Genomic DNA, 19,013 nt, shown 5'->3' with positions numbered 1-19,013 from the left:
TGTAATGAAGTGTCATATACACAAGAAAGAATACTGTCTGGACAGTTGTTAATAAATGGAAACTTGCACTTTCAACATAACATGATATTAACTACAAAAACAAACATTGTCATCATCATCATTGCATATCATTATATTAGCCCTCTGCTACCCACAAGAGATATGGATTCTACAAGACATTTCTACGAATGTATCCATTTCTAATTGTGGTGCAATTAAGTGAACACTCTCAACCCTGTTACTCCTCTCCAGGCATAGAGAGACACAAGTCTAAGACACACAATAATTTTTAAATGTATATATGGACTTATGTGTATGCATTTTTGTTTCATGTGCACACTACAGAAATGGGTGTTTATCCCTTCATGACTAGACCAAGTTTTTATGTTTTATAGAGGCATCAATTACACTTGGAATAACCTTTCTATTTTTGGCACAACACTTGATGCGCTACAAAGTATCCGTATGCACAAATTACAGTGGGAAAGAGTGATTAGGCTGGGAATGGGGAGACAGAAAATGGAGTGATGGTGGATTTATTTGCTGGGTTGGGACTAGGGATGTGCACCGGCGACTTTTGGTGTCTCGTGTTTTGTGTTTTGGATTCGGATTTTCTCGATGTTTTGGGTTCGCATTTGTTTTGCAAAACACCTGCCGAAAGGTTTTGATTCGGATTAAAGGTTTTGGATTCGGATTTTTTTTTAAAAAAGCATAAAAAGTTAAAAAATCAAGTTTTTGGGCTTATTTTCACTCCTACGCTATTATTAACCTCAATAGCATTCAATAACAATCATTTCCACTAATTTACAGTGTATTCTGAACACCTCACAATATTGTTATTAGTCCAAAATGTTGCAACGAGGTATCTTTCTGGACTGCGTAGTGGAGTGGTCCCCACAATATAATAAGAAAACCATCAACTGGTCTTAATCGCACCAAAAAATTTACCTGGACTGCGTAAAGGGGTGGTGACCACAATATAATTTAAAAACCCTGAACTTGTATGATTTGCACCAATAAATGTATCTGGACTGCGTAGAGGAGTGGTCACCACAATATAATAAGAAAACCATCAACTGGTCTTAATCGCACCAAAAAATGTACCTGGACTGCGTAGAGGAGTGGTCACCACATTATAATTTAAAAACCCTGAGCTTGTTTGATTCGCACCAATAAATGTATCTGGACTCCGTAGAGGAGTGGTCACCACAATATAATAAGAAAACCATCAACTGGTATGAATCGCACCAAAAAATGTACCTGGACTGCGTAGAGGAGTGGTCACCACAATATAATTTAAAAACCCTGAACTTTTATGATTCGCACCAATAAATGTATCTGGACTGCGTAGAGGAGTGGTCACCACAATATAATAAGAAAACCATCAACTGGTATGAATCGCACCAAAAAATGTACCTGGACTGTGTAGAGGAGTGGTCACCACAATATAATTTAAAAACCCTGAACTTGTATGATTCGCACCAATAAATGTATCTGGACTGCGTAGAGGAGTGGTCACCACAATATAATAATAAAACCATCAACTGGTATGAATCGCACCAAAAAATGTACCTGGACTGCGTAGAGGAGTGGTCATCACAATTTAATTTAAAAACCCTGAACTTGTATGATTCGCACCAATAAATGTATCTGTACTCCATAGAGGAGTGGTCACCACAATATAATAAGAAAACCATCAACTGGTATGAATCGCACCAAAAAATGTACCTGGACTGTGTAGAGGAGTGGTCACCACAATATAATTTAAAAACCCTGAACTTGTATGATTCGCACCAATAAATGTATCTGGACTGCGTAGAGGAGTGGTCACCACAATATAATAAGAAAACCATCAACTGGTCTGAATCGCACCAAAAAATGTACCTGGACTGCGTAGAGGAGTGGTCACCACAATATAATTTAAAAACCCTGAACTTGTATGATTCGCACCAATAAATGTATCTGGACTGCGTAGAGGAGTGGTCACCACAATATAATAAGAAAACCATAAACTGGTATGAATCGCACCAAAAAATGTACCTGGACTGCGTAGAGGAGTGGTCACCACAATATAATTTAAAAACCCTGAACTTGTATGATTCGCACCAATAAATGTATCTGGACTGCGTAGAGGAGTGGTCACCACAATATAATAAGAAAACCATCAACTGGTATGAATCGCACCAAAAAATGTACCTGGACTGTGTAGAGGAGTGGTCACCACAATATAATTTAAAAACCCTGAACTTGTATGATTCGCACCAATAAATGTATCTGGACTGCGTAGAGGAGTGGTCACCACAATATAATAAGAAAACCATCAACTGGTCTGAATCGCACCAAAAAATGTACCTGGACTGCGTAGAGGAGTGGTCACCACAATATAATTTAAAAACCCTGAACTTGTATGATTCGCACCAATAAATGTATCTGGACTGCGTAGAGGAGTGGTCACAACAATATAATAAGAAAACCATCAACTGGTATGAATCGCACCAAAAAATGTACCTGGACTGCGTAGAGGAGTGGTCACCACAATATAATTTAAAAACCCTGAACTTGTATGATTCGCACCAATAAATGTATCTGGACTGCGTAGAGGAGTGGTCACCACAATATAATAAGAAAACCATCAACTGGTCTGAATCGCACCAAAAAATGTACCTGGACTGCGTAGAGGAGTGGTCACCACAATATAATTAATAAAAAACCCTCCATGGGTCTGAATTCCCAGACAAAAAATTCTGGACTGCGTAGTGTGGTGGCTCTGGTACCCAATTTGATACCGGGGCCACAATATAATAAATACACCCTCAACTGTTCAGAATTCCAGGGAACAGATGGCGGACACCGGATGGACGTCTATAACCAACATAGCAGTTAAGGGCGCAGTTCCTCTTTTTTGTGACTGCACAAACAATTAACGTAGTAATAGAAATGACAGGTTTTTTTAAATATAGAAAGAAAGAAGGTAGTACTAGAAATAGCAGTTATTTAGTTTATTTTAAATAGAGAAAGAAAGAAGGTAGTACTAGAAATGGCATTTTTTTTTTGTTTTAAATATAGAAAGAAAGAAGGTAGCAATACAAAATGCCAGTTCCCCTTTTTTGGAACTGCACAAACAGTGATGAAAATGAAGGTGGAGCTGGTGGCATGTCACGGTCCTCTTCAGAGGACAATCTCCTGACCAGCAGCTCTTTGCACCGCTGTAGACTTGTGTCCGCCGGAAACAGAGACACAACATATGCTTTAAACCGAGGATCGAGAACGGTGGGCAGAATGTATTCCTCTGACTTTAAAAGACTGACCACCCTCGGATCCTGGCAAAACGTACGAAGGGCTTCATCCACAAGAGCTACATGCTTGGTGAAATCGCAATGGTTTACCAGCTCCTCCCTCACTTTCTCCAGCTGCTTCTGCAAAAGCCTGATCAGGGGAATCACCTGACTCAAGCTGGCAGTGTCGGAACTGACTTCTCGTGTGGCAAGTGCAAATGGCTGCAGAACCTTGCACAACACGGAAATCATTCTCCAGTGCGCTTGACTCAGGCGCATCAACACTCCTTTTCCTATGTCGTAGGTGGCTGTGTAGGCTTGAATGGCCTTTTGATGCTCCTCCATCCTCTGCAGCATATAGAGGGTTGAGTTCTAGCACGTCACTACCTCTAGTTAATTTAGATTGCAAGGCTTGTAAATACTTTGAAGATAAAAAAAGCAGGCTGCACAGACTGTGGAGCTAGAAAGTGAAATTAAATGGACCACGTTACTTTGATGGCTATCTATGCCCCCCCCCCCCCCCCCCCCCGCCCTACACTTGTAGTTGAATATAAAGAAAGCAGCCTGCATAGACTGTAGAACTAGAAATTCAAATATACAAAGAAATGGACAAAGGCTGTTTGGTATCTGTCTGCATCAGATCCCCTCTCCACTAGGAGTAAAATAGAAAACTATTCAGCCGTTATATAATCTAGAATATAAATAGAAATTGAGAAAGGCAATTTGGTATCTGTCTGCATCATAATCATCAACATCCTCTTCAGCGCCAGCTACATCAATATCCTCCTCCTGGTGTACAACATTCACACCTTCATTAGCCAAATCTGTAACTGGACTGTGGGTGATCCTTCCAGCATATGCAGAGGGCGTGCTGCAAATGCTGGATGGAGTCACCTCTTCCCGTACAGTGATGGGAAGGTCAGGCTTCACAACCACCAACACCCTTGGACTCGCCTTGGGGATTTGTGATGTCATCTGTTTAGAAGGCAGAGTTCTTTGCTGTATTGTTGTTGTTGCTGACAGCATAACTCTCAATAAGAAATTTTTTTGTAGGGGGGGAGGAGGATGGCTTAGATCCTTGGGTGAAGCTGGACCACTAGTCATGAACACGGGCCAGGGCCTAAGCTGTTCCTTGCCACTACGTGTCGTAAATGGCATATTGCCAACTTTACGTTTCTCCTCAGATGATTTTAAGTTTCTCTTTTTGCTATTTTTTGAGAACTTGGGCTTTTTGGATTTTACATGCCCTGTACTAGGAGATTGGGCATCGGGCTTGCCAGACGACGTTGATGGCATTTCATCGTCTATGTCATGACTAGTGGTAGCAGCTTCAGCATTAGGAGGAAGTGGGTCTTGATCTTTCCCTACTTTATCCTCCAAATTTTGGTTTTCCATTATATGTAGCACAAGAGAGTGTACCCCTAAGCCACACACACTCGGCAAAGCCTTTAAAAATTATATGCGGCACAGGAGAGTACCACTGGACTTATACTGCTGAATCAGTGAACTTGGTAATATATCAGTACCACTGGACTTATACTGCTGAATCAGTGAACTTTGTAATATATCAGTACCACTGGACTTATACTGCTGAATCAGTGAACTTTGTAATATATCAGTACCACTGGACTTATACTGCTGAATCAGTGAACTTTGTAATATATCAGTACCACTGGACTTATACTGCTGAATCAGTGACCTTTATAATATATCAGTACCACTGGACTTATACTGCTGAATCAGTGAACTTTGTAATATATCAGTACCACTGGACTTATACTGCTGAATCAGTGAACCTTGTAATAGCTGTACCACTGGACTTATACTGCTGAATCAGTGAACTTTGTAATATCAGTACCACTGGACTTATACTGCTGAATCAGTGGACTTTGTAATATATCAGTACCACTGGACTTATACTGCTGAATCAGTGAACTTTGTAATAGCAGTACCACTGGACTTACACTGCTAAATCAGTGAACTTTGTAATATATCAGTACCACTGGACTTATACTGCTGAATCAGTGAACTTTGTAATAGCAGTACCACTGGACTTATACTGCTGAATCAGTGAACTTTGTAATATCAGTACCACTGGACTTATACTGCTGAATCAGTGAACTTTGTAATATATCAGTACCACTGGACTTATACTGCTGAATCAGTGAACTTTGTAATATATCAGTACCACTGGACTTACACTGCTAAATCAGTGAACTTTGTAATATATCAGTACCACTGGACTTATACTGCTGAATCAGTGAACTTTGTAATATATCAGTATCACTGGACTTATACTGCTGAATCAGTGAACTTTGTAATATCAGTACCACTGGACTTATACTGCTGAATCAGTGAACTTTGTAATATATCAGTACCACTGGACTTATACTGCTGAATCAGTGAACTTTGTAATATATCAGTACCACTGGACTTATACTGCTGAATCAGTGAACTTTGTAATATATCAGTACCACTGGACTTATACTGCTGAATCAGTGAACTTTGTAATATATCAGTACCACTGGACTTATACTGCTGAATCAGTGAACTTTGTAATATATCAGTACCACTGGACTTATACTGCTGAATCAGTGACCTTTGTAATATATCAGTACCACTGGACTTATATTGCTGAATCAGTGAACTTTGTAATAGCAGTACCACTGGACTTATACTGCTAAATCAGTGAACTTTGTAATATATCAGTACCACTGGACTTATACTGCTGAATCAGTGAACTTTGTAATATATCAGTACCACTGGACTTATACTGCTGAATCAGTGAACTTTGTAATAGCAGTACCACTGGACTTATACTGCTGAATCAGTGAACTTTGTAATATCAGTACCACTGGACTTATACTGCTGAATCAGTGAACTTTGTAATATATCAGTACCACTGGACTTATACTGCTGAATCAGTGAACTTTGTAATAGCAGTACCACTGGACTTACACTGCTAAATCAGTGAACTTTGTAATATATCAGTACCACTGGACTTATACTGCTGAATCAATGAACTTTGTAATATATCAGTATCACTGGACTTATACTGCTGAATCAGTGAACTTTGTAATATATCAGTACCACTGGACTTATACTGCTGAATCAGTGAACTTTGTAATATATCAGTACCACTGGACTTATACTGCTGAATCAGTGACCTTTATAATATATCAGTACCACTGGACTTATACTGCTGAATCAGTGAACTTTGTAATATATCAGTACCACTGGACTTATACTGCTGAATCAGTGAACCTTGTAATAGCTGTACCACTGGACTTATACTGCTGAATCAGTGAACTTTGTAATATCAGTACCACTGGACTTATACTGCTGAATCAGTGGACTTTGTAATATATCAGTACCACTGGACTTATACTGCTGAATCAGTGAACTTTGTAATAGCAGTACCACTGGACTTACACTGCTAAATCAGTGAACTTTGTAATATATCAGTACCACTGGACTTATACTGCTGAATCAGTGAACTTTGTAATAGCAGTACCACTGGACTTATACTGCTGAATCAGTGAACTTTGTAATATCAGTACCACTGGACTTATACTGCTGAATCAGTGAACTTTGTAATATATCAGTACCACTGGACTTATACTGCTGAATCAGTGAACTTTGTAATATATCAGTACCACTGGACTTACACTGCTAAATCAGTGAACTTTGTAATATATCAGTACCACTGGACTTATACTGCTGAATCAGTGAACTTTGTAATATATCAGTATCACTGGACTTATACTGCTGAATCAGTGAACTTTGTAATATCAGTACCACTGGACTTATACTGCTGAATCAGTGAACTTTGTAATATATCAGTACCACTGGACTTATACTGCTGAATCAGTGAACTTTGTAATATATCAGTACCACTGGACTTATACTGCTGAATCAGTGAACTTTGTAATATATCAGTACCACTGGACTTATACTGCTGAATCAGTGAACTTTGTAATATATCAGTACCACTGGACTTATACTGCTGAATCAGTGAACTTTGTAATATATCAGTACCACTGGACTTATACTGCTGAATCAGTGACCTTTGTAATATATCAGTACCACTGGACTTATATTGCTGAATCAGTGAACTTTGTAATAGCAGTACCACTGGACTTATACTGCTAAATCAGTGAACTTTGTAATATATCAGTACCACTGGACTTATACTGCTGAATCAGTGAACTTTGTAATATATCAGTACCACTGGACTTATACTGCTGAATCAGTGAACTTTGTAATAGCAGTACCACTGGACTTACACTGCTAAATCAGTGAACTTTGTAATATATCAGTACCACTGGACTTATACTGCTGAATCAATGAACTTTGTAATATATCAGTATCACTGGACTTATACTGCTGAATCAGTGAACTTTGTAATAGCAGTACCACTGGACTTATACTGCTGAATCAGTGAACTTTGTAATATCAGTACCACTGGACTTATACTGCTGAATCAGTGAACTTTGTAATATATCAGTACCACTGGACTTATACTGCTGAATCAGTGAACTTTGTAATATATCAGTACCACTGGACTTATACTGCTGAATCAGTGAACTTTGTAATATAGCAGTACCACTGGACTTATACTGCTGAATCAGTGAACTTTGTAATATATCAGTACCACTGGACTTATACTGCTGAATCATTGACCTTTGTAATATATCAGTACCACTGGACTTATACTGCTGAATCAGTGAACTTTGTAATAGCAGTACCACTGGACTTATACTGCTAAATTAGTGAACTTTGTAATATATCAGTACCACTGGACTTATACTGCTGAATCAGTGAACTTTGTAATATATCAGTACCACTGGACTTATACTGCTGAATCAGTGAACTTTGTAATAGCAGTACCACTGGACTTATACTGCTGAATCAGTGAACTTTGTAATATCAGTACCACTGGACTTATACTGCTGAATCAGTGAACTTTGTAATATATCAGTACCACTGGACTTATACTGCTGAATCAGTGAACTTTGTAATAGCAGTACCACTGGACTTACACTGCTAAATCAGTGAACTTTGTAATATATCAGTACCACTGGACTTATACTGCTGAATCAGTGAACTTTGTAATATATCACTATCACTGGACTTATACTGCTGAATCAGTGAACTTTGTAATAGCAGTACCACTGGACTTATACTGCTGAATCAGTGAACTTTGTAATATCAGTACCACTGGACTTATACTGCTGAATCAGTGAACTTTGTAATATATCAGTACCACTGGACTTATACTGCTGAATCAGTGAACTTTGTAATATATCAGTACCACTGGACTTATACTGCTGAATCAGTGAACTTTGTAATATAGCAGTACCACTGGACTTATACTGCTGAATCAGTGAACTTTGTAATATATCAGTACCACTGGACTTATACTGCTGAATCAGTGAACTTTGTAATATATCAGTACCACTGGACTTATACTGCTGAATCAGTGAACTTTGTAATAGCAGTACCACTGGACTTATACTGCTGAATCAGTGAACTTTGTAATATCAGTACCACTGGACTTATACTGCTGAATCAGTGAACTTTGTAATATATCAGTACCACTGGACTTATACTGCTGAATCAGTGAACTTTGTAATAGCAGTACCACTGGACTTACACTGCTAAATCAGTGAACTTTGTAATATATCAGTACCACTGGAATTATACTGCTGAATCAGTGAACTTTGTAATATATCAGTATCACTGGACTTATACTGCTGAATCAGTGAACTTTGTAATAGCAGTACCACTGGACTTATACTGCTGAATCAGTGAACTTTGTAATATCAGTACCACTGGACTTTTACTGCTGAATCAGTGAACTTTGTAATATATCAGTACCACTAAACTTATACTGCTGAATCAGTGAACTTTGTAATAGCAGTACCACTGGACTTACACTGCTAAATCAGTGAACTTTGTAATATATCAGTACCACTGGTTTTATACTGCTGAATCAGTGAACTTTGTAATATATCAGTATCACTGGACTTATACTGCTGAATCAGTGAACTTTGTAATATATCAGTACCACTGGACTTATACTGCTGAATCAGTGAACTTTGTAATATATCAGTACCACTGGACTTATACTGCTGAATCAGTGAATTTTGTAATATATCAGTACCACTGGACTTATACTGCTGAATCAGGGAACTTTGTAATATATCAGTACCACTGGACTTATACTGCTGAATCAGTGAACTTTGTAATAGCAGTACCACTGGACTTATACTGCTGAATCAGTGAACTTTTTAATAGCAGTACCACTGGACTTACACTGCTAAATCAGTGAACTTTGTAATATATCAGTACCACTGGAATTATACTGCTGAATCAGTGAACTTTGTAATATATCAGTATCACTGGACTTATACTGCTGAATCAGTGAACTTTGTAATAGCAGTACCACTGGACTTATACTGCTGAATCAGTGAACTTTGTAATATCAGTACCACTGGACTTATACTGCTGAATCAGTGAACTTTGTAATATATCAGTACCACTAAACTTATACTGCTGAATCAGTGAACTTTGTAATAGCAGTACCACTGGACTTACACTGCTAAATCAGTGAACTTTGTAATATATCAGTACCACTGGTTTTATACTGCTGAATCAGTGAACTTTGTAATATATCAGTATCACTGGACTTATACTGCTGAATCAGTGAACTTTGTAATATATCAGTACCACTGGACTTATACTGCTGAATCAGTGAACTTTGTAATATATCAGTACCACTGGACTTATACTGCTGAATCACTGAACTTTGTAATAGCAGTACCACTGGACTTATACTGCTAAATCAGTGAACTTTGTAATATATCAGTACCACTGGACTTATACTGCTGAATCAGTGAACTTTGTAATATATCAGTACCACTGGACTTATACTGCTGAATCAGTGAACTTTGTAATATCAGTACCACTGGACTTATACTGCTGAATCAGTGAACTTTGTAATATATCAGTACCACTGGACTTATACTGCTGAATGTGTGAACTTGGTAATATTGCAGTACCAATGGGCTTATACTGCAGGATTGGTTTTGCAAATTTTGTTGTAATTAATTTTTTTTTAATTTATTTTTTTGTATTTTTTTTTATAACTTTTTTTAAATTTTTTAAACACTTGGGAATAAGGGAGAAATAACTATGCCCTTAGAAGCACAGAGCACAGGACACAGCATCACTGGACTGAACAGGACACAGCACAGGACCCAGCAGCACCACTGAACTCAAAATTGACAGAGCACAGCACACAGCACCACTGGACTGATACTGCTGAATGTGTGAACTTTGTAATATTGCAGTACCACTCGACTTTTACTGCTGAATGTGTGAACTTGGTAATATTGCAGTACCAATGGGCTTATACTGCAGGATTGGTTTTGCAAATTTTGTTGTAATTAAAAAAAAAATTAATTAGTTTTTTGTATTTTTTTTTATTATTTTTTTTTACTTTTTTAAACACTTGGGAATATTGGGGAAATAACTATGCCCTTAGACGCACAGAGCACAGGACACAGGACCACTGGACTGAACAGGACACAGCACAGGACCCAGCAGCACCACTGAACTCAAAATTGACAGAGCACAGCACACAGCACCACTGGACTGATACTGCAGAACACAGCACAGCACAGCACAGCACAGAACTAAACAGCACAGCACGAGATCTACCAGGACAGAGGACCACCTAACACACCCTCCCTCTACCCTGATCAATGCCCGAGTGAAAATGGCGGCGACTAGCGGGGAATTAATAGGTTCCGAGTATCACGAGATCCGACAGCGGGATTATGACTCCGAGCCTCGTTTTCAAGTTTTCATTTGGCGCCAATACCCGGATCTGTCTCGGATCCGACTCGGATCGGAAACGTTCGGGTGGGCTCGGATTCACGAAATCCGAGTGCGTTCATCTCTAGTTGGGACCATATGCATTCAAAAAATCTTCTGGTAACAGAGCATTAGGGACTTCACAATACCTCTACATCTTCAGGAAATCTGATCACAACTTGTAATGACAATTTCCTGAATACATGGGAACCGTGCAGTATAGCACTAGATTATCTATTTGCATATCTCTTAACATAAGGAAATCCTGTATTTCATTATAAGCATCTATTTTTTTTTCATTCTGCACAGATTTACTTTATAGCACATATTTACATTTATATTACCAATCTGTCAGTTATTTACTTTGATATGTATATAGACTTTAAAAACTACTCCCGATTTGAATGATTTTAATTCTGTAATTATATTTGAACGTGTCTTTTCATGTTAATATTATATGGGACCCCCACAAGTTGTTATAGTCTATTAAGTTGTATTTAACTTATCAATTATTTTTACATTGAGCTTTTTGGATGTAGAATGTATAGATAAACCATTGATCATTTATTTGTATGACTGATTATTAATGTATGCTGTAAATTGTATTTCGTTAAAATACATTTGTATAATAGTCCTATCTTTGGTTTCCATCTTCAGTTGAAGACAGAATTGGTACTCCATATAGATAGCTGGCTGCTGAAAATATGCATGTTATTGTTATGCTAAATATTTAGCTTCCTGATTGAATTTGTGAGTAATACCTTGAAGCATTGCATAGGAGCCTAAAATAATCTGTACAGGAATTGTTCTGCTGATAGACTCAGTATTAATTATTTGGCAATCTATAGCCATCTGCATGAAAACAGAGAATGCTATTTACATTCATCAGAAAATGGGCAAATCATGACAAACGGAGCTACTGTGTTTCACATTTGGAATATGTAATAGGCAGGTTACATTCCTTTTCTTGAGTTTTTTTTTTTTTTTACAGATTTCATATGTCTGCTGCCTTACCTAGAAGTTTCCACCCAGCATAGTGGAAGGCATTGATGAAATGCAGAACTCTATTGCCTTATACCAGTGCATCTAGATGTTCCGCCCAGAGCACTTCTAGGTACAAGTCTACTTTCTACTTTTGGGAGATATCTATGCAAACTAGAAACACAGTTTGTATGGTTATCACCTAAAATAATGATAATTTTTGTTTAGTTTATGACTTAAATTAATCATGAGTGTGAAGGGACATTGGGACTGCCTTCATTACTCGTGGCATATTGGCGTGTTTGAAGTTTTGTTTTTACTAGTACTATTATTATTATTAGACAAAGTGCACCTGGAAAAAAGCTTTTCCACCAAAAAACAACTTAAATGAGTAAAATGGCCATTAAAGTATAAGACAATAATAATCTCCACTAGGTCAGAGTTGGTGCTAATGTCAAGTACTTTTGTGGAGTAGAAATTACAGTGCACCTTTTTGAACAGCAAGAAACTCCCCTATAAAAGTATCTTCTCTACCCCATTTATAACATTTCAATAATTTTACTCTGCAAAATTTAATTTCTGTTTTGCACTGCTTCAACAAACTGTGTACACATGAGCACAAACTCTGTAGTTAGCAAGAAATGCCCTAATTCTGGCCAGCTCCACCCATTGTCTGGTTCAAAGTTCTGCTCCTCTGAAAGCACAGCTGTATTGCTCCGCAAACACATGTGCTGTGATCATCGCAATTTATCGAGCACAGCCCCACCAAATGAGATTTTGACATTTTCCCTTGGCTTTCTTGTGCTTTGTAAAAGAGGTTCCATATGACGTTACAGAGAGTACACTTACACTATATAGCACCTCCTCTTTCTAATTTTATTTGATTCCTTTATACAGAGGTGGAACTATCGGCGGTGTGGCCAGTGCATGGCACCGGGCCCCAGGGAGATAAAGTGTCAAACTGCCGCCACCTCTCCGGGCCGTATCACTTTTTTCTTTTCTAAATTCTTTTACTATGGGTGGGTGCGTCACGATAAAAGGAACTGGTGGTCAGTAGAAAGCAACAGGCAGCCAATCGCGAGGCTGGCTGTTGCTGAATGGGGTCCCTCAACACCGTGCGCTCAGACAGGAAGTGAATACTTCCTGTCTGATCAGCAGCGAGGAGTGATGTTGCAGAACAGAGCCGGCCACTGCAATGTAAGAGAAAAGTGAGAACTGAAGAGAAGGCCGCAATGTGAGACACGGAGTGGGGCACTGGAAGAGACATGGAGAGGGGAGCTGTAAGAGAGGCATGGATAAGGGTACTGGGAGAGAGACGTGGAGAGGGGCACAGTGTGAGACAAAGAGAGGGGCACTGGGAGAGAGTCATGGAGAGGGGCACTGGGAGAGAGACATGGAGAGGGAAACAGTGTGAGAGACATGGAGAGGGGCACATGGAGAGAGGCATGGAGAGGGTCATAGTGTGAGACATGGAGAGGTGCACTGAGAGAGGCATGTGGAGGGGCACAATGTGAGAGACATGGAGCAGGCACAGTGTGAGACATTGAGAGGGGCACAGTGTGAGACATGGAGAGTGGCACTGGGAGAGAGACATGGAGATGGGCACAGTGTAAGAGACATGGAGAGGAGCACAGTGTGAGAGACATGGAGAGGAGCACAGTGTGAGAGACATGGAGAGGGGCACAGTGTGAGAGACATGGAGAGGGGCACAGTGTGAGACATGGAGAGGGGCACAGTGTGAGAGACATGGAGAGGGGCACAGTGTGAGAGACATGGAGAGGGACACTGGGAGAGATGGATGGAGAGGGGCACAGTGTGAGACATGGAGAGGGGCACTGGGAGAGATGGATGGAGAGGGGCACAGTGTGAGAGACATAGAAAGGAGCACAGTGTGAGAGACATGAAGAGGGACACAGTGTGAGACATGGAGAGGTGCACTGGGAGAGAGGCATGGGGAGGGGCACAATGAGAGCGACATAGAGAGGGGCACAATGTGAGAGACTGTCTGTTGCTGAATGGGGTCCCTCAGCACTGTGTGCTCAGACTGGAAGTATTCACTTCCTGTCTGATCAGCAGCGATGTTGCAGAACAGAGCCAGCCACTGCAATGTAAGAGAGAAGTGAGAACTCAAGGGAAGGCCGCAATGTGAGACACGGAGAGGGGCACTGGAAGAGAGGCATAGATAAGGGTACTGAGAGAGAGACATGGCAAGGGGCACAGTGTGAGACAAAGAGAGGGGCACTGGGAGAAAGTCATGGAGAGGGGCACAGGGAGAGAGGCATGGAGAGGGTCACAGGGTGAGAGATGTGGAGAGGGGCACAGTGTGAGATATGGAGAGGGGCACTGGGAGAGACGGATGGAGAGGGGCACAGTGTGAGACATGGAGAGGAACACAATGTGAGACATGGAGAGGTGCACTGGGAGAGAGGCATGGGGAAGGGCACAATGTGAGCGAAATGTAGAGGGGCACTGTGTGAGAGACATGGAGAGGGGCACAGTGTGAGAGACATGGAGAGGGGCACAGTGTGAGAGACATGGAGAGGGGCACAGTGTGAGAGACATGGAGAGGGGCACAGTGTGAGAGACATGGAGAGGGGCACAGTGTGAGAGACATGGAGAGGAGCACAGTGTGAGACATGGAGAGGGACACTGGTAGAGATGGATGGAGAGGAGCACAGTGTGAGACATGGAGAGGGGCACTGGGAGAGATGGATGGAGAGGGGCACAGTGTGAGAGACATAGAAAGGAGCACAGTGTGAGAGACATGAAGAGGGACACAGTGTGAGACATGGAGAGGTGCACTGGGAGAGAGGCATGGGGAGGGGCACAATGTGAGCGACATAGAGAGGGGCACAATGTGAGAGACTGTCTGTTGCTGAATGGGGTCCCTCAACACTGTGTGCTCAGACTGGAAGTATTCCCTTCCTGTCTGATCAGCAGCGATGAGCGATGTTGCAGAACAGAGCCAGCCACTGCAATGTAAGAGAGAAGTGAGAACTCAAGGGAAGGCCGCAATGTGAGACACGGAGAGGGGCACTGGAAGAGAGGCATAGATAAGGGTACTGAGAGAGAGACATGGCAAGGGGCACAGTGTGAGACAAAGAGAGGGGCACTGGGAGAGAGTCATGGAGAGGGGCACAATGAGAGAGGCATGGAGAGGGTCACAGTGTGAGAGATGTGGAGAGGGGCACAGTGTGAGATATGGAGTGGGGCACTGGGAGAGACTGATGGAGAGGGGCACAGTGTGAGACATGGAGAGGAACACAATGTGAGACATGGAGAGGTGCACTGGCAGAGAGGCATGGGGAAGGGCACAATGTGAGCGACATGTAGAGGGGCACTGTGTGAGAGACATAGAGGGGACACAGTGTGAGACATGGAGAGGGGCACAGTGTGAGACATGAAGAAGGACACAGGAAGAGAAGCATGGGCAGGGGCATTAAGTGAGCGACATGGAGAGGGACACTGTGTGAGAGACATGGAGATGGGCACAGTTTGAGAGACATGGAAAGAAGCACAGTGTGAAAGACATGGAGGGAGTCACATTGTGAGACATTGAGGGGGCACAATGTGATACAGAAAGGGGCCAGGGGCACAGTGTGATGCAGAAGGGGCACAATACATTATTGAAATTGAAGAAAGCTTTGTTATAAGGAAGGGGGGGTTGCTCATAGTTTTTATGTTCTATATTTATATTTCTTATACTCGAAATATGAAGTAAATAAAGGAAAAAGATACAGTACGCTTTTTTATTTTTGCAACTGGGCCCACATCTCGCTAGTTCCGCCTCTGTCTTTATATATAACATGGAATGTTCTTAATAAGTTACAGATTGTTTATTAATATTAAATACATTTAGATGAGTCAACAGATATATTTAACGTCTCATACACTTCTTTTACGCCAGCATTTGAATAACTTATTCTTCTTGCTTGGGATTTTTTTTACAAGAACTGCAACCAAGAAAAAGTACATTTATTTTAAAAAGTGAAAATAAACCCTATCCCCAGAACTACAAAAGAGGACACTTTTCAATTTCAACAATTTTCTTTAAGAGTTCTTTGCAAACATGCTTTGTATACATACATTTACAACCTTGCGATGAAGTTCCTGGTATACACAATGCTGCCTTGTATATGTCCTAGAAAAAGTAGGTAAGTTGAGCTTAGTAGATAAAAAGTTGTACACACTGTTAATTAAAGAAATGTAGAAATGTTTTCATGATTCTTCTCCTTTAAAATATAACCAATCTTAATTTTTTTTCGAGGTAAAAGATTACAATTGACGAAATATACACCTGCATTCATTATACTGATTTCAGATCACATATTGCAGACATACTACAGAGATCATAACATTAGGCACTATTAGTCTTTGTTCGTGCATAGCATAAGATAACTTGTATTTTCCACTTGACAGGTTCCATATAATCAGTGGGAAAATTACATAAAACTGTATATTATTTTTTGTGCTACACACTGTGCTATACAAAAACCTGATCAATGTGATATTATGTTTTAACTGTTTACCTATGGGTAATTTATTTTGCAAACTGTCAAACAGCAGTGAGGTTGAAAGTGGTCCTGAATATTGATGTTGTAATCTTCTGATTGCAGGAAGCTTAAGAATATAAATAAATAGAAGAATGTATTTTCTCAAGTAGTACTTTCAGGTTTTCTTGTAATTGGTATCATAAGTTAAGTGCCAAAGAGTCAGTTAATGGCTGTATTTCCTCACTGTAGCCAGTGACATACCTGGGAGATATTGGTGTAACTGGACATTTTTGGGTCCCATAGCAACATTTTCTAACGGCCTCCATTTACTGTTAAAGGGTGAAAAACATATACACATGGGGCTTTGACAGGGGACAAGCCCAGGTCCAGTGTTACCATTAGGAGTGGGTGGGAACCTGAGGCAATTCTATAGAACTGGATTAAGAGGGCCAGATTGTTGGTAACTGGCCCCTCCTTTGGGAACAGCCACCTTCATGCAACTACGGATCATAATATCCATTCCTTCCTCCCTTCCCCTATGTATGTCCGCCTATTACCTCCCCTATGTGTATCTGTCACTGAGATGTCACATGGGAAGCATACCACATGACAGACACCGTCCCATGTGTTCAGGTTGCAATAGAGGCAGATAGAAGAGTCTGCCTCTCCAACACAGCACTGCTGGAAGAAGCTAAGCGTGAAGGGAAGGGGAGGGAGCTTTGTCTTAATGTAGTGAGGAAGGGGTGGGGGGAAAATTGTCTTTATGTAATGAGGGAAGGGGTGGGAGAGGGGTGCCTTAATGTAATAAGGGTGAGAGATGGGGTATTAATTTAATGGTGGAGTGTGGGCAGGGCACTAAGAAAAATTTTGGACCTCAGTACAGCAACTTCTTGGGGCCCTTTCTATAGCCACCAAAGGGGGTGGAGCCTCTTCAGGTAGGTGGCTTCTCCCACTGCACAGGAAGGTCAGGGCCTACCTGGTTTGTACCTGCTCTCCTCTCTCTTGGTGTCACTGAGTGTGGGTGAAGGCTAATTATTTAATGATGGGTCCTATTAATTTATTTGTGGTGTCATGTTTGGGTGTTTAATTTAATGGTGGGACCTATTCATTAAAGATGGAGAGATTGGACCTTTAATTTACTGCTGGGATGGTTTGGGGGCTATTAATTGAATGTGAGGCTGAGTTTGGAGAGAAGGAGGGTTATTTATTAAATGTAACTATGAATTATTTTATGTCGAGGATGGTTGTGGCAAATAGTTATATTTATTAAATGGGAATACTAAGAATATAATTATCAGGCTGGTTGGTGAAAAATAGGGCTATTTAATAAATGTGTATGCTATTTAATTTTAGAGCTGGCTATAGGGAAATAGATCTATTTATTAAAAGTGAATACTGGTTGGGGCTTTCTAAATTTTGCATATTCGCATTTTTTTTCTAACGTTCCAGGATTAAGACAAGCAGCAACCCCATAGCTGTGGCACGCTATGGCTAGTTTGGTAGCTACGCTGTTGCTCCTGGACCCTGGTGTAGAGTATGAACTATTCCCCTTCATCACTAATAATATCCACCAAACATACAGGCAGCAAGGATAGACCAAAATAACTAATTATATTAATGTCTCTAGTAATATACTGTCTAACATTATTGTATGGCATGGGCACAAGGATAAGAGACTGTATCCTGGCTCACTCCTCTTCAGACCAAAAAAACATTCTAATACATTCAACAGAAAACCTTAATAATGACTGTTCACCTGGCCAGGACTTTTAATTGTAATGCTGTATGCATAGTTCACTCCATTTCATTAAGTACTTATCTTTCTTGGAGAGTCTATGCAGGTGGCTCAATCACTTTAAGTACTTAGCTCTCCTGTAGACAGTCTGTGAGCATATCCAATTAGTCAGCAACTCTGGATGAAGAGCACAATGAATTTTGAATTCAGTAATTGGAAGGCTCATGCGAGGTGCTTGTCTGTAGACTCTTGGATAGGGATCCCTGAAAGTATGTTTACATGCTGTCTAAGCTACTTTCTAACTGACACTAATTTATGTAAATTAATAAATATAAACGTATTCTTCCTATCACAATCCATTGATTAAGCTTTTAGTTATTTTTCTGTTAATGGATCAGTATGTCTTACATCATTGTGCAGATTCTTTAAATCTCACTGACAAGTCTTTATTTAAAACTGTCACACTTGCATCTTCTTGTTTTCTCTACACTATTTGTTTCATCGTGTCTGTCCTTATCTCTCATTTGCCTTTCTAAGTAAATGCCCATCATTCTATCAGTTTTTTTTAAATGTTTCCAGCTGTAATAGTTCAGGCAGAAAAAATAGATTTCTTATGGATTCATTAGAATGATAAACTTGTAAACAAGG

This window comes from Mixophyes fleayi, chromosome 4 (genome assembly GCF_038048845.1).
Source record: "Mixophyes fleayi isolate aMixFle1 chromosome 4, aMixFle1.hap1, whole genome shotgun sequence".
Taxonomy (NCBI): Eukaryota; Metazoa; Chordata; class Amphibia; order Anura; family Limnodynastidae; genus Mixophyes; species Mixophyes fleayi.
This window is presented reverse-complemented; position numbering follows the sequence as displayed.